Raw genomic sequence first — 16591 nt, 5'->3', positions numbered from 1 at the left:
GTCTGGATAAATTATATTTCTTTGATGGATTTTGAAAATCAACCTAGGTACATAATGAGAACTGCAATTATGTGTATAAAAATTAATGTGCATATATCATTTGCTGTTGGTAGCTTATATTATTGTTAAAAGCAACATATATTAATAAATTAAAGTAGTACATATCCAACTAATAGAATAAAGAGAGAAAACTGTTTTGTTTTTTTTTTTAGATTTATTGGAACTTGTTAAATGAAATAAGAAGGAAGATTTCTAAACTTGGCTGAATTTTGGAGTCATTTGAATCTAAAGGAATGATCATTTCAAATTTCTGGACAACAAATTTATTCTCCAAATATAACATGTATTTTAAAAGTTTTGGGAACTTTATCCAGAAATCAATGTGTTTTGTTATAAATTATGAGATAGATATGATTAGATGAATTTTCTCTGTGACAGAGAAATTTATCACATTTTCCCCCTCAGACAGAGAAATTGGTTGAAAACTTATTTGAGACATCTCCTGGCTGACAAGTTGGCCTTTCTAAAGAAATTTTTTAAATTCTTCAAGATTTGGTGAGGTAGGTATCACAAGTGCCTCAGGTAAGGAGAATCATTTTTAGGTATGAACAGATAAATCAACCCATGCATTAACCTGTTCTACCTATTGTGCAAATATGTCAATCATTTTCTTAGAAAGAAAGCACTTAGAAGTAGGAATAAAATTCTTGCAAGCACTATATAAAACCTTTGGATATATATTATTTGTCTCACTGATTTTCTCATACTTTAAGAAATGTTATTTTAATTGAATCAAAAGAGGAATTTCTCTTGTTTTGTAGATGCCTCAGGGAACTACAGGCAGCTCGTTTTGAGGCTTGTGAATATGTAATAATACTTCTCCAAATTCAAAAGTAATCTGGGGTTTAGAGAAGTTAAATAATTTCCCCAAGTGGACAAAGCTGATAAGTGGTAGAGCTCGACTCAAACGCAAGTGAGATTGTCTAGAAACACTCTCATTGTTTTTCTCAAGACATCACTCTGTTCTCGGAAAACATTTCCATCCCCATTGCTGACCTCATCTCTTCTTTTTCACTTCTAAATATCGGAAATCTCTAGGGCTCTGGACTACATCTTTCTTTGTATACTCTTTACCTGGACAGCCTCATCTATTCCCACATGCACAAATGCCACCTAAATGTTGACAATTACCAATTTTCATCTCAAGTTAAAACATCTCTTCTGAGTTCTAGATTTATACTTCCAGATGCCTTAAAATAACTTCATATTTAATATTTTAAAAGCTTGGTTTCTCCACAAATCAAAATGTATCATCTCCAATTTTTCATCTCAACGAATGGCATCTCCACTCACATAACATAAGCCAAGGAGTTATCATTGATTTGTCTGTGTCTTTACATTCAGCCTATCACTTATGTTCTGTTGACATATTTTGTGAGTGTTCCTTGAGTCCCTCTACTTCTCTCCATTTTCTGGTGATAAGGACCAGGAAAGTGACTGCTGAAAAGCCAAGTTGGTATAGTCTCATTATTTTAAAAAGTGTAATGAGTTCTAATTCCTGTTTTCTGGAACTATGATCATACATTTGCTCATTTCTATCAAGAACTTGTCTTTCTTGCTTTAACAAATTTATAACTGTTTTCAATTTTGTAGATAAAAGAATGATTTAAGAGTCTTTTCTTCCTCTCAATGCCTCTTCTTTCCCTATGTGGCACTTTCTGTATTTTCTAGAAGCCCTTTTGATCCTCGCTGGGGACTTCTTTACTTAATTATTCCTCCAAAGGCTTCTTTTTGTCTAGCCACCCTTAAATACTGGTCCCTTGGGACTATATTTTTCTTACTGTTTAGATATGAAAATATTTTATATTTTCAAACATGTGAAAACACTTTTTAAAAAGGTTTTTCTTATTTTAAAAATATCATAAAATCTATTCTTTTATTCTAGAAAAAGGAAAAAAAGAAAGGAAATCTAAGTCCCAAGATTTTGCCACAGGAAGAATACACTGTAATCAAGATTTTAATAATATAACACAAGTTTTTTCTTTTCTCTATCAACACTCAATTCCTTAGTTAGCATTTCATGCTTATAGATAGCAGTGTGAATGGCAAGTGAATCTTACACACTTCTGATAGTAGCCACATTTTCTCTCTCAGAGTCATAGCTCACAGAGAGGAAGGAAAATAAAATGTTTGCTAATCTGAGACTTGACAGAAAGATCTAGTGGTCTTGTGTTTCCATCAAATACAAGTCCTCATTCTGCATTAACTGGGCTGACTAATTTCACAAGCAGTCTTAGAATACTCATGACAGTTTAGAAATAGAGATTTTTAAATTATTATGACTTTCTTGTAAGGATGGTTTGCTTTTATAGTTTCCAGAAATAAGTATCAAAAGGGCCAGCTTCTCAGGACATAGAAGCAACTGAATTGCCCTATGATAGATGATTGGATAAAGAAGCTGTGGTACATATATACAATGGAATATTACTCAGCCATAAGAAGAGATGAAATACTGCCATTTTCAACAACATGGATGGACCTCAAGATAATCATGCTCAGCGAAATATGCCAGACAGAAAATGTTGTAAATCACATGATATCATTTATATGTAGGATATAAACCTAAAAGCAACAAATGAACAGGACAAACAGAGACTCATGTACATGGACAATGACTAGTGCTTACCAGAGGGTAGGGGTTGAGGAAAAGCAGGGCGATAGACGGGGTAAAGGGAGTCACATGTAGAGGAGGAGGGGGAGGGAGAAGTGGATAAAGGGAATCAAATATATGGTAGCTGAAGGAAACTGGACTTTGGGTGGTAAACACAATAGAATATACAGATGTCAAATTATAATGTACACCTGAAAATTATATAATTGTATTAACCAATGTTACCTCAATAAACTTAATTAAAAGAAAAGAAAAGAAAAGAAAAGAAAAGAAAAGAAAAGAAAAGAAAAGAAAAGAAAAGAAAAGAAAAAAAAGAAAAGAAAAGAAAGAAAAGGGGCTAGCTTCTGAGAATGAAAGACAAGGGTGACCATGGATTTCTATCAAGGTCTTCAGGCATATTCTTGCAACCCTGGAAATTGACAGAAATCACAATGTGAAAAAAAAGGATTTTTGTAGATATTTTATATCTAATTAATATAATTAAGCATGCCACTTATTTTGGGGTAGTTAAATGCAAAACTGTTATTGTTATAAAGTTTGTGCTCAAACTTTATAACTTTATAACTTATTGTTATAAAGTTTGTGTTCAAAACTATGTTATTGTTATAAAGTTTGTGTTCAAAATAAGGCAGGAGGAAATTTTTTTAAAAAGGAAAAATGAGGTTTGAGAATCAAAATCCTAAAACCAGAAAGATATGTAATAAATATTGTCAGACTCAGTGCAAGGCAGAATAGAACTCATGGGTTTTGGAATCAGGGTCCTGTTTTGCTATTTACTGATTATGTGAACTTGAGCAAATAATTTCAACCTCTTTCCTCTTTTTTAAAATGGGAATCTTTTTGTAATTCAATAAGTATTTACCGAGCATCTATTATGTGCCAAAATTTATGTTCAATTGAGATAAGGGATGGTGATGAAGATATAATAGTAAACACAACAGACAGGAAGACAAATATTGTCCTGTTTTCAGAAATTTCATTTAGCTGTGGGAAACAGTAAATAAATAATCAAGAAAATAAGTATTTAATACAGTTGTGGTTAGAGCTATGAATTAATGGAACAGAACAAGGTGCTTTGAGAACCTGTTTCTGGGGTAATAATAATAGCACATATGATAGGCTGAATAATGCCTGCCCTCCCATATGTTCATATCCTAATCCCTGAAACCAATGAAGGTTATACGGCAAAAACTTTGAGGATATGATTAAAGATATTCAGATGGGGAGATTATCCAGAATTACCTGGATGTACCCTAAATGCAATGACAGGCATTCTTATCAGAAAGAGGCAAAGGAACATTCTAATCAGAAGAGGAGGCAGTGTAACCACTGAAATTAGAGTGATGCAGCCACAGTCAAAGAATGCTGCAGTCACTGCATGGTGGATGTGTCCTCCATCTCTTCCTTTCTTCTTCTTCCCCCAACTCTCTCTCACACACACGGAATGCGCCTTATACCTGGCTTTCAAACATTTGGATGCTTTTTACTACTACATTATTGATAAAGTGCACAACTCCTGCCTTTTTTTTTTTTTTTTTTTTTGCAGTGATTTAGCAGCTATAGAGTGTTCATGGTCTACTGTCACGCACAGTTTTCTTTCTTTTATGGAGTAATTGAAATGGAGTCATGACTCAACCCTTACTGAAATACCACATTGTGAGGCTGACAGATTTGGGAAATACTGGAACTCTTATTCTAACCAAAGCTGTCTTTTTGGTCTCTTATTCTATTATCCCTCCCATTAGTTGCTGTCTGTGCTTGGAGACTCTTTTCTCTACTTAAATCTGTCGCATGACCAAATGTAATGAGGAGCCTAAATGAATTGCAGATTGGGAATGAAAAAAAAATAGTGCTCTATCTTCATAGCAAATTAGTTATAAAGTAAGGATATTCTTACATAGGAATCTCTGCATGTGAAACATTGGACGAAATCAGAGTTCTAGAAAATAAAATAATTTTGGACTCCTCGGGTTATAATTAATTGATGTATATTGATTTATTTAATTGATCCATGTTAAGTGGTCCTAGTTAAGTACTAACTTGGTTATAAAGGTCAGACATTTTTACTTTTCTTTTGTGTGAGCCTTATCTTTTTCTGGACCTTATCTTCCTTTTTCATAAAGAAAAAACTGAGATCCTGAGAGGTTAAGCATTTAGTGTAACTTTATGATACAGTGAGATCAGGAATCAGATTTGAGAGCTTCTGGTCTGTAGAATAGGAAATGCCATATCAAAGATAGCATCTATTCAGGCTCCATTTGTCTCATCATTTGCCAGCCAGGTGCCATTTCTATGGCAGCCTCCCAGTGGGCATCAATACCCTGACCGCCTAATTGCACATGGGGATCTCAGTTCAGGTATTTTTTTTTTATAATGCAGGATTATACTTATTTATTTTTGTATATAGTGCCAACTAAATACTTGGGACTTTTACCCTTATGTTTTCCCCTACCACTCTCCTTCTCTTTCCTCCTCCCTTCTCAGTCATTCTCTACTCACTAAAGAATGGGGTCATTCTAGCCCAAGAACTGAGATATCAAGTCTCTGCCCTGCTTATTTAATGACAGAGCTTTGACTTTGCCTTTCTGCCTTCTTCAGTACTTCTCTAATTCTTACTATTTTGATATCAAAGCTCCTTGCACCTTTTGAATTGGCTGGAACTTGATGTTTTCAGTGTAACCATAGGCTGTCCTCCTCATGAGAAGTGCTATGCTGTTGCCTGGATTGAGGGGTTCATTTTGTGAGTTCTATGTTCTTCTGTGTCAGTCTCGATTCTGCCTTGCACAGCAATCCTCTCTGCACTTGCTTTTTGGCACTGTAAGGGAAGGTCCCTAACCTTACAGCCTCTGAGAAATTCCACCCTGGGCCACAGGCCGATGACTTCACTCATCACATTCCTAATTCTCTTTGGGTCCATCTTGATTGCTTTTAGGTTTTTTTTCTGGCCCCCAGTCCCACTGAGCAGACCTTGTCTCTGTAGCCTGATTGGCCAGAGTCCATACTGAGCAGCCTAGCCTCAGGACCCTGTTGGCCACATAACTCTCAGATCTCTGTGGTTTTTGTGGTTCCATTGACTGCTCTCAGCAGGCTAGAAGGACTGTTTGTGTTGTCCTGTGGTTTTGAGCAGAAATGAATAGCTTCTTGGTGGTCAGGGTGGAGACTTGTTCTCCAGTGAAGCAAAGATTCTCACTCCATAGCCTTTTCTGCTCCCAATTTCAAACACTCTTCCAATGCAAGATATATACCCTCTTTTGTGGAATGCAGTTTGCCAGATGAGTCTAGAGCAGAAAGCATTAGCTCTTTCTTGCCTACTATGTGGCCAACACTTTTGCATAGATCTTTATTTTGATACATTTTAATTCAATCTAATTTGGAAAGCCATTATGATGGGAAGAAATTGTTCCAGATCCTAAAACAAGATGTGATCTTTACTTTTAGACATATACATGCTTGTGAACACATACAATAGCACACACAGTATATACTACTGCAAAGACTGAACACCAGAACTCTCATTCACATATACCAATGCAACTGCACCAGTGAAATATTAGGATTATTCTCAAAATAATCATTTTGAATTCAGCCAATTTCTTTATTGAAAATTGAGCTTTGAGCTTTAAATACTGCCATGTCATGCTGTCCCAAAATTTGCTGCATAGACGGATTTATTTCAAGTCTTTCTAAGATATATGTTATTCCCAACTATTTACTCTAGAAGTACCTGCTCTTTTCTCTTCCTATGCTATTTCACTCCACACTTGTTTACCTGAAGAACTTATTGAGGTACTCTCTGGTGATTTCCCTTAGATTCTCACAACAAGTGGTTCTGTTTCTCTTATTTCACACCATGTAGCACTTTGTACATTTGCAATACTTTAATATAAGATTATAACTGTTTGTATATACAATTGTCTCCAAATTATACTGTGAGCTCCTTAGAAGTTGCTGTTCTTAGTGATCTCTGTGGTTCCAGCACTTAGCATAGTGCCTAGAACATAATAGACCCATAATAAATTTTCACAGGCAGACAAATTGCCAATAGGTATACGAAAAGGTGCTCAACATCAGTAATCAGAGAAATGCAAATCAAAACCACAATGAGATGTCATCTCACATCTGTTAGGATGGCTATTATCAAGAAAAAAGTCAAGAGATAAATGTTGGTGAGGATGTAGAGAAAAGGAAATTCTTATACATTGTTGGTGGGAATGTAAATTGGTACAGCTTACATTAGGAAATAATCTAAGTGTCCATTAACTGATGAATGGAAAAAGACTGGCACACACACACACACACACACACACACACACACACACACACAGGAATATTTCTCAGCCATAAAAAAGAAGGTAATCCTGCCATTTTCAACATGAATGAATCTGGAGGGCATTATGCTAAGTGAAATAAGCCATACAGAGAACAACAAATAATGTATGGTATCACTTACATGTGGAATCTTAAAAAAAAAAAAATTGACAGAAACAGAAAATAGAATGGTGGTTGCCAGGATGCCAGAGGCTGGGGGGTGAGGGGAGGAGGAAATGGAGTGATGCAGGTCAAACTACACAAACTTTCAATTACAAGAACAATAAGTTATGAGGATTTAATTTATGGCATGATGACTATAGGTAATAATATGGTATTGTATACTTGAAAGTTGTTGAGATTAGATCTTCAGTATTTTCACTGCACACACATACACACACACACACACACGACAGTTAACTCTGTGAGGTGTGGATGTGTTAATTATGTTGATCTTGGTAATCTTTCTACAAAGTATATGTATATCAAATCATCATGTTGTACACTTTAAATATATACAATTATATCTGTCAAAAATATAAAGTGAATAAATAAATAAATGTATTTCCAAGGAATGACTGGCTAGATGAATGATTAATCTTCAGTTGACTTGCCATTTCAGTCATAAACTCGGACATTAAACAACAATGCAGGTCAAAACCCGAAGTAATGAATTGTGGTGTATTATAGACCCAGCCTCAAGTGTTCTGTGGGAGAATCCTACCAGGATTATCAGTTGCATGTGTGTGTCCCAGTGTTTGATTTTGCTTTTCACAGTTCTATTGCTCGATCATGTTGACATATTTCAGGATATCTTTACATTTGATTAATAAATTAGTCTTTATTCTCCTTTAAGTTCAATATTTTCTGTGAGTGTTTAGTGGGTTCGTCCTATAGTTCTCTTTCCCTCAGCAGTTGGTTGGGGAAATTTTCTTTCAGTAGGGAACTCTAAGGCCTTATCTGTCCGTGTGGCAGTTCTGGTGAGGTGATTGTTTTGCAAGGTGAGGATTAAGGACATTTAGTTATTTGGACATAAAATATTTTTTCTCCTTTCATTTCAATGTAGGAGTCAATGAATACATCTTAGTCTTCTTAATAAATTAGAGATAATCTCTCTCTGCATGCATGTTTTTCTGCCTCTAGCTTGGAGCCAAATGTTGCTCATGCTGAAAGGAATGATGTCTACTTGTTTGTCTTGCTATTAACTCTATTTTGATATATAGCACAATTTTGTAATTCAAAGTGTCACCCCTGGCACTTTGTGCCACATGTGCACTTTCTTTCTTCCCGGTCATTTCTGTGATTATCTCGTCTGTTTCTTTGTGTGACATAGTCTGTGCAGGTCTCTGTGTTGAACTCCATTTATTTGGTAATTAAGAAAATTTAGGCCATAGTTTCACTTTGCACTCTATGAATTTGAGGTTTTCTAAATAAGTTTAAAGAAATAGTGAATCTACTTAAGGGAAGAACTTTTAAAGACATAGTTATTGTTTGAAAGCATAGAATCCTACTAACCAGATGTTATTTTCTTTAGTCATGAACAAAACTGTGTGGAAATATTTTGTTAAATTTGTCTACATTAATTTATGAATGTAAAAATAATAAAAACATTTAAAACATTTCTATAATTCATATTTTAACATATTGTTTTAGTATGTAAATTTTAGTATGAACTCTCCATGTCTCAATGACTTCCTTTCTTTCAGCCAAGCCCAGGGAAAAGGGCTTTTCCAGGATTTGCATCAGAGATTCCAGAAGTATGCTGGAAAATAGGGCAGGAGCTGGCAAACATTTTCCGTAAAAGATTGCATATAGTGAATATTTTAGACTTTGAGGGCCATATACTATCCCTGTTGCATGTACTTCATTGCTCCACTCTTCCTCCTCCCCACCCTCAACAACGCTTTAAAAGTGTAAAATCTCTTCTTAGCTCATGAGGCCTCAATAAAACAAAACAAAACAAAACAAAACACAAAACAAAACAAAACAAAACAAAACAAAAACAGGCACTGGGCTGGTTTTAGCCCACAAGATTGCTAGTGCCTTGAGAGCACATGTAATTGTGTATGTTATGAATGTTGGGAGTGTGTGTGTGTGTGCATGCGAGCAAGTGTGTGTGTGCACACATGTGTGCGTGGGTGTGTGTTTTGGGAGAGGATATTTAGATGGCAGCCATTAAAAGCCTGAAAAACATTTTTTTTCTTTTATTTGTGAAACATTTTAGTTTTTTTGGTGCTCAATTTAGATTGTTCTAGTGACTTAAAACTAGTCGCTTTAAATCTTTTCCACAATAAAGCTGTGCTATAATGAACACACATACATAAATGAGTTGAAATAATACATTTATAACCTTTGTAATAGACTTAACCACCTAAAAATGTATGTGGATGAGCACAGGTCTTTCTAATACAGCTACCCAGCAAAAACAAACTATAATGTTATTTATGTTAATTTCTCTCCAAACTTTTTTATATGCGTATTCCTATTATACATGTACATGTATACAAAAAATGTGTGTACATATATACAGCTATATATGTATACATCTGCATAAAAATTCAGATAATTTTATGTTAATAATTTCATATCCACCAATTTTTATTTAATCTGAGTATTTTCTGGTGTAATCCCTGGCTCTTTGTAAACATAATTTTAAATTTCCAGGCAACAGTCTGCCTTACCAAAATACCGTTGTGTGTAGAATTATTTTCTGTTCGGTTGTTTTACTATTATATGTAACACTACAAGAAAGATCTTCAAACTTGTGATATTTTGGGGTACCTTTTAGAAATTGGCAGTTTTATTCTCTTGAATGAGAGCCAAGGATTTCACAAATATATAACTACAAAATAAAAGCATGGAAAAAAGCTCATTATAATTTTTTGAAAATTTATGTTGATAAAGGGAGTAAAAAGTTTGGCTGTTTCTTACTAAGAAGTAAATAACCCTCAGGAATTTACTATGTCTGTTTTACTCGACAAGATATGCCAAGTTCTTCATGGAACTTTTTCACTCAGTTTATCTCTTCCATCTTCAAATTCTTTTTCCACTTGACTTAACTTCCCAATTCTCCATGATCCCCTTAGGCTTATGCTATGCATATGGTGTGCTAAGAAATGAAAACTCAAGTCCTGCTTTTTAAAGGAGTATTTTTCGTTAGTAATTTAACCCAGAGTAGGTCAAATATCTCAGATTATAGTGAAATAAAGATGATTTGAAATATAAAATTCAACTTAGTGGAAAAGATATAGGGTTTGCTTTTGTATTGTCCGTGACAGTTGAACTGGCTTTGAGCTCTATGGATGCAGAAATATCTGTTAACAGAAATGGGCTGGTATTAAATGTTGGCAGTAACAGTTCTGATTAAAAAAATGCTAAGGTTTAACTACCTAGTGTTTTTCATGGAAGCTCAAAAGATAAGAGTAAGTCTAATTGCTTATATACCATAAGAAGTACTACAAAACATTAATCAAATGTCTTATCTAAAACAGTGAGAGTATATGAATTTGAAATATATATAGTATTCTCTTTATTTAAAAATGTTATACACAGTCAACAAAAAAAAAATGAAAAGGAACATTGCATTTGGGCAGGGATCTAAAATACATAGAGCCTTCCCTGAATAACCAGATGGGCTCATTTAGAAGACATTTCAAAGCTAATTCTATCTCCTATCTACAAAATCCACTTTGCACAAAGGCAATTGCTAGATGCTTGGGAAATCTAGAAGGATGGAGGTAATCTTGGAAGCCATATGTTAATTTTGAATAAGTCTATCATAATCTTCTTCCACTCATTGTCTTCACTCCATTTGATAGTCCATAAAGCACTAATGTAACATAGGTTTCTATCATTATCGGTGAGGAAACTGTCTCAAAGAAGGTGTGTCATCCATAGTCTTACACCTGAAAATTAGGGCAATTGGAATCTAGATCTCAGATGATTTTCAACATACCCACCGTGTGACAGAATTTGAAGAAACTGGGACATTTTCTAGAATCTTTCTCATGTGCATGTCATGATATTGTCCCACTTTACTGTAAGGGATAGTCTTTTGGTTTAATAACTTTTATTGATAAGGCAAACATCAGGAATTTGTGGAACATCCACAATGGTACTTTTTTATGCTCTATCTCTAACTTTAAGGAAACTGCAAGGTAGATTCTTCCTTCTGACTTATAGTTGGAATATGTGTGGTTTGGAGCAGTTAAATTACTTACGTTAAGCCCACAGCTAGAAATGGTACACTTAGCTCTCAAACCCAGGGCTCTTGAAGCAGCCTTTTGATTTCTCTCTAAGAATAACTGCTCAAAATACAATTTCTCCTCAAGGAGCAACACAATCACACCTTTTACAGAAATCTTTTATCTGGCCAAAAATTCAGTGATAATTGGCCATAAAAGTTTGATGGCAGATGGAAAGAGAGAGCAAGAAGTAAGAGCAACAGATCAAAATGACCTGTAGAAATGATAGAGCTTGGAAGACTGTAAGTACATTTGGGGGAGGACATTGAAGGCATTGCCTGTGGGCATAGGATAGTGTGTGCCCTAGGCAAGCTATGTAACTTCTTTTCATATTATATTGTCATCATCTGCAGAAATAATAATTTTAACCTTTCTGGGTTGCTGTGAAGAAGGGAAAAAGAAAGTTGTAGAGTACCAAACATAAACTGTAGCTACCTCAAAATTATGCCTACACCAGCCCTCTGCCTGAACAGAAACTATTTTTCATTTTCTCCTGAATCTTTGTCATAAAAACAAAACAAACAAAACCAAACAAAACATAATTTAGAAACCTTTCCTTGGTCCCATTTCCCCATAGCTACTAAGCCATTTCTTTCTTCCTCTTAGCGGGAAATCTCCTTAAGAATGTTGTCTGTTCTCACTGCCTCCAATTTCACTCCTCTTAGTTTTCTTAAACTAAGAAAGACTTTCACTCCAACACATCACTGAAACTGCACTCTGTCCTCCAGCTGCTAAATCTAACGGTCACTTCTCCATCATCATTTTACTTGATCTATCCGTGACACATTCTGCCTCTCTCTTCTTCTTGATTAATTTTTTAACTTAAGACACACTTCACTCTCTCGATTTTCCTCCTACCCAACTGGTCACTCCTTTTATATTACTTTTGCTGGTCCCTCCTGTTCTCCCCAGACACTGGACATTGGAGGGTCCAGGGCTTCAGTCATCATTTTTTCCCTCTACCTACTCAATCTTGTGGTGATCTTATTGAAAGTCATGGATTTAAATGCCATTTGTATGATGACAATTTTAATTATGTAGGCTCTAATGAACAAATTATTCTCCACATGCTAAGTGTGTATTTCATAAGGTACTGTCAAATCTTCTTAGGTAAAATAAATGGATCTCTCTTATTTATTATGAAGGTTAAATGGATAATTGTAGAAGTTTCTAGGATATATCACTTCCTCAAAAATCCAAATCCCAACTCGAAAAGTTGTTCGCCAAAGTCAACTTTCTTGGTACTAAATGGTATCAAGCAAAACCTAAACAATTTTTATCAGAATAATATAGATATTTCAAATAATGTTTCAAAACTACTATTAAAAAGTTCTTATGTGCAAATTGGAGACATGGTAGATTGTGTAAGAAGAAGTCAAATAGTATTTCCTATGGGAATTTAGTCAGGACATCTCTTGACTGGAACATGCCATGTGACTACATGGGCACCTTTCTCCAGACTAGGATGAGGCTGAGTAAGTGGAAAAGTCATACATGTGCACATGTAAAAGCCCTTGGCACTAGTAACAGAGCTTTTACAGACATTCAGTTGTTTGAGATCCAGATGTATAGAAAGTCCTCACCATCAGCAACAATCTAAAAGACGTTCCTTCTTTAATCACCAACTGACACATGAAATAGTAATCTTCAGAAACACAGAATGGTCAGCTCTGGCCACTATAGGGATTACAAAGATTTTCTTTTCCTGTTATTTCTAAGAATGCATTATCTTCAGGCTCTCGTCAATGTGTACATTCCTGTGAAGAATAAATGAGCATATTCAAGAGTACCTATCAGCAAATGGCTTACCAGGAGATCCAGGTATGCTTACTACATTGTGCTGATTTTGCCACAGCCAAAATTCTTGTGTATTAAAAAAGTCATTTTGAATTCCATTTGATGCAAAAGCAAAAATCTTTGCCAAGGAGAAATTATAGCTGGAACATACACATTAATAAGCTACATAAGTAACAGCAACAGTAGAAGTTTTTTCTTCTATGCATCCTTGCTAGCATTTACCAGTATTAACATAAAAGACTGCTAATTTTATAGATGAAAAATATTTTAATTATTTTATTTGATTATTAGTGAAATTAAAGTTTTCCATGTTTGTAAACTATAGTTCTACCTTTTAAAATTTTGTAAACTATAGTTCTACCTTTTAAAATTTTGTTTAGATCCCTTGCATTTTTCATCGAATTTTCATTGCTATTTCTCATATAGTTTATATGAGCTTTTATAAAATTAAAAAATCGACCCTATTTTATTGAATATCTAAATTTAAAATACCCCTCAATTTTTGTACGAGGCTTAAAATTTTTATATGGTCATACTTTTTCTTTCTAATTTTTTCTATCATATCTAATCTTAGTGCATTTTTTTCTGCCTTGCAATTTGCTAAACATACATTCTTATGTACTCCTAGTCTTCTAAGACTTAACTTATATTTAATTTTTTAATACATCTGGAATTTATTCTAAACCTTGTATGAGTTAAGATCTTGAATGATGTTTTTATAAAAGCAAATTAACTATCTCAATATTTACCCCCCAATTTTTTCTTTCCTCCACTAAATTGTGAACCTTAGCAAAATGGATTGCATAGGGCAAAGTGTGTATGCATATTTGAAAACTAGGTAGGCTTATTTCCTGCTCTCAGCTACTTAATAACTGTGCAATCCTAGGCAAATTCCTTTCTCCTTCTGGGCATTAGTTTGTTCATCTGTGAAATAGTGGTAATAATATCTAACAGCCAGAGCCATTGTGGGAAATGCAGGACAAGTGTGGAGCACAGTCCCTAGGACATAATTAGAGCCACTAACAGTGTAACTAGTGCTCACTTCTGACCTGTAGTGAAAGGCATAGGCCTTAGGAAGATCTAAAGGCCCTAGCCCCTGCGGAGTCTTTTTCCTACTTCTCCCCATCCTCATCGCTCTCTAACCTCATCTTATCCCCTTAGCTCATCCCATTCCCACCACACTAGCTTTCTGGCTGACTCTGAAATGGCTAGCCTCACTCTTGCCTCACACCTTTACTCTTTCTCTTCTCTCTCCATAGATGTTTTCCCAGATTCACACATGGTTTGCTCTCTCACTTCTGTAAAGTCTTCACTCAGCTTATACCTACTCATGAAGGCTTTCTCTGAGCACCAGATTTAAAATTGGACCTACCCCAGCACTCTCTCTCATCTTTGTTTATTTTTGTCCACAACACTTACCATCTCAATATATTGTATGTATTAACTTATTGTCTGTCTCCCCACACCCTGCCTCACTTCAAAAAAACTACATGGGGTCAGGACTTTTTAGCCGTGTTGTTCATGAGTGCATCTCCAGGGCTGGTAATAGTGTCTGGCAAACAGTATATGTTCCATAAATTACTGTTAAATGGACAAATTATTGAACATTGTAAGTTATATTGTTTGTTTCAAATGGCTCAGGAGATGGGGAAGATTATCAAACCAGAGAATAGAACTGACGGAAGAAATGCAACAGGAGGAGCAACCAAAACCTTCTTCAGAGGAAGATTTCAAATGCCCCAGCTAGGAAAAGTGCCACCTACTCCTCATATTGTCTATGCAGACTTGCTTGTGTGCCTGCCCTCTGAGGAAGGGGACTGCTGAGAACCAAATGGTCAGCTTGGGTCCACGAAGGAGAAAAGCAAAAGGAGAGGTAATGTCCCTTCAATGACTGAGTATCATCTCTGAGTCTGTTTGTTGTCTGTTAAAGTGGCTAGGTAACATGCATGTTTAGTTAATACTTTAGCTATAAAACACTGGCCCTGGTTTGTTAAATGCCATATGACAGAAAAGTTTGTAACTTAATATTCAGCAATCTTAAGTAACGTGGTTCTAAAAAAAACTTTTTAGAACTGATTCGTAGATATCATTTATCTTTCTATACACTGAAAAACAAAATAAAATGTTTGAAAACTACAAGTTGCACTATCTTTTGAAATCATTTTATGACATTCTCTGCATAACTATTGGGAAAATTAGATTTACTTAGCTTTCTGTTTACATAATTAGATGGAGACTCAAGAGATGTCTTTACACTTTATTCTAATGTTCTTCTCTTTACTCTATTGCATTTACTTAAGATTACTGTAGTAAGCTCCTAAACTATATGAACTGTATGACCAGATATCTGTCAAATAAACTCTTCTCACTCCTATGAATTCATGGACACAGGTTCCCGAAGGCTCAGCATAAAGAGAGCATTTTGCTTTGTCTTTGTCCTAACTTTTTCCAAGTCTATGTAATCTTATTAATATATCCTTTATCCATTTCTCCTATTTTCAGATGATTCAGAGTAGAACTCCTCAGCTGTCTTCCTCAGATATGTATCTCCTTGCATGACTAGAAAAGCTTTAACGTTACAAAAAGCAGCAAGAGGAGGAATGACTTCATTCTCTAAGCTGCAACTCTTTCATAACCTCTCTTAGACCTGAAGCAAAGCTGACTTGCCAGAAAAAGCATTTTGCTGTTGCCTTGGCAACCTACTGACTCAAGGACTACTAGCTGCTCCCAGAAGTCCTTAAATAGCTGAAGCAGAAATACCACTGTCAGAATTCCCCCTTTGGCTCATGTTTATTACTGAGTACCCAATTGAAATGCATCTTTGGATGAAGATAAGACAACCAGCAATTTCTTGCCCATACATGAAGAGACAGGCGTCTCAAAATCAGGATGCCTTGCCTGGTATAACCACAGATGACTCAGATGAGTTGGATTTGGGGACAAGTTCTTGTTAAGATTTTATAAACCAGCCAGCAGCATACTTATTATTTCACTAATGAAGAAATTCTCTGTCATATTGATTAATGCAAGTCCATTTTGTTCTCTACAAACAGTAAAATGACCTAAAGAAGTTTTTGTTCAATCAGTGATCACAATGGGCACCCCAGTTTTTATAATTTAGGTCTTACTTCTACCTTCAATTCTTGATTGTTCATAGCAGAAAAAGTCTTTATTAGTAGAGATAATCAGTCAACAGGCATTTATAAGGTCTCATGTTGTTTGTTCTTTTCAGTGCTGTGGTGGTTGCTGTGAAAGACATAAATTAATTACAAAATATTGTCTCAGGTTACAGGGAGGCTATATTTGAATCATTAACATTACGATGATGAACTAGTGGTGAAGAAGTAGCCTCAAGGCCTATTTGCTTACTCATTTCCATGGAAGGCAAGGGCCTTCGAGAAAGAGGTTGACACAAAAAGGCGTTGAGTTAGAGGTGGGGAAATGCTGGACATTGAGAGCATTTGCCTCTCTCCTAGACTGGCCCATGGACTAGATGAAAGCTTTCTCAAAGGGGAAGCTGAAGAGGGGATTTTGAGATACAAAAGCACTTGCAGAGCTGCTTTGAGGCCTC

General features: G+C 35.4%; 1 long non-coding RNA gene across 2 annotated transcripts in view; it reads right to left on the bottom strand.

The window, feature by feature from the left end:
* The window catches only part of LOC120598669 (uncharacterized), a 103571-nt gene that overhangs the window by 51538 nt on the left and 35442 nt on the right, over window positions 1–16591 (bottom strand). Inside the window, exon 1 of one of the 2 annotated variants that reach the window (XR_005651691.1) lies at window positions 16155–16265. The exons of the other annotated variant lie outside the window; for it this stretch is intronic. This is a non-coding gene — a long non-coding RNA (uncharacterized LOC120598669). Of the gene's footprint in view, window positions 1–16154; window positions 16266–16591 lie in introns of those variants that run through there. 2 annotated transcript variants of the gene reach the window in all.

The sequence above is a fragment of the Pteropus medius genome, unplaced genomic scaffold (assembly GCF_902729225.1).
Source record: "Pteropus medius unplaced genomic scaffold, Ma_sr-lr_union100, whole genome shotgun sequence".
NCBI lineage: Eukaryota > Metazoa > Chordata > Mammalia > Chiroptera > Pteropodidae > Pteropus > Pteropus medius.
Note: the sequence above shows the minus strand (reverse complement) of the source record. Positions and strands in the feature narration are given on the sequence as shown.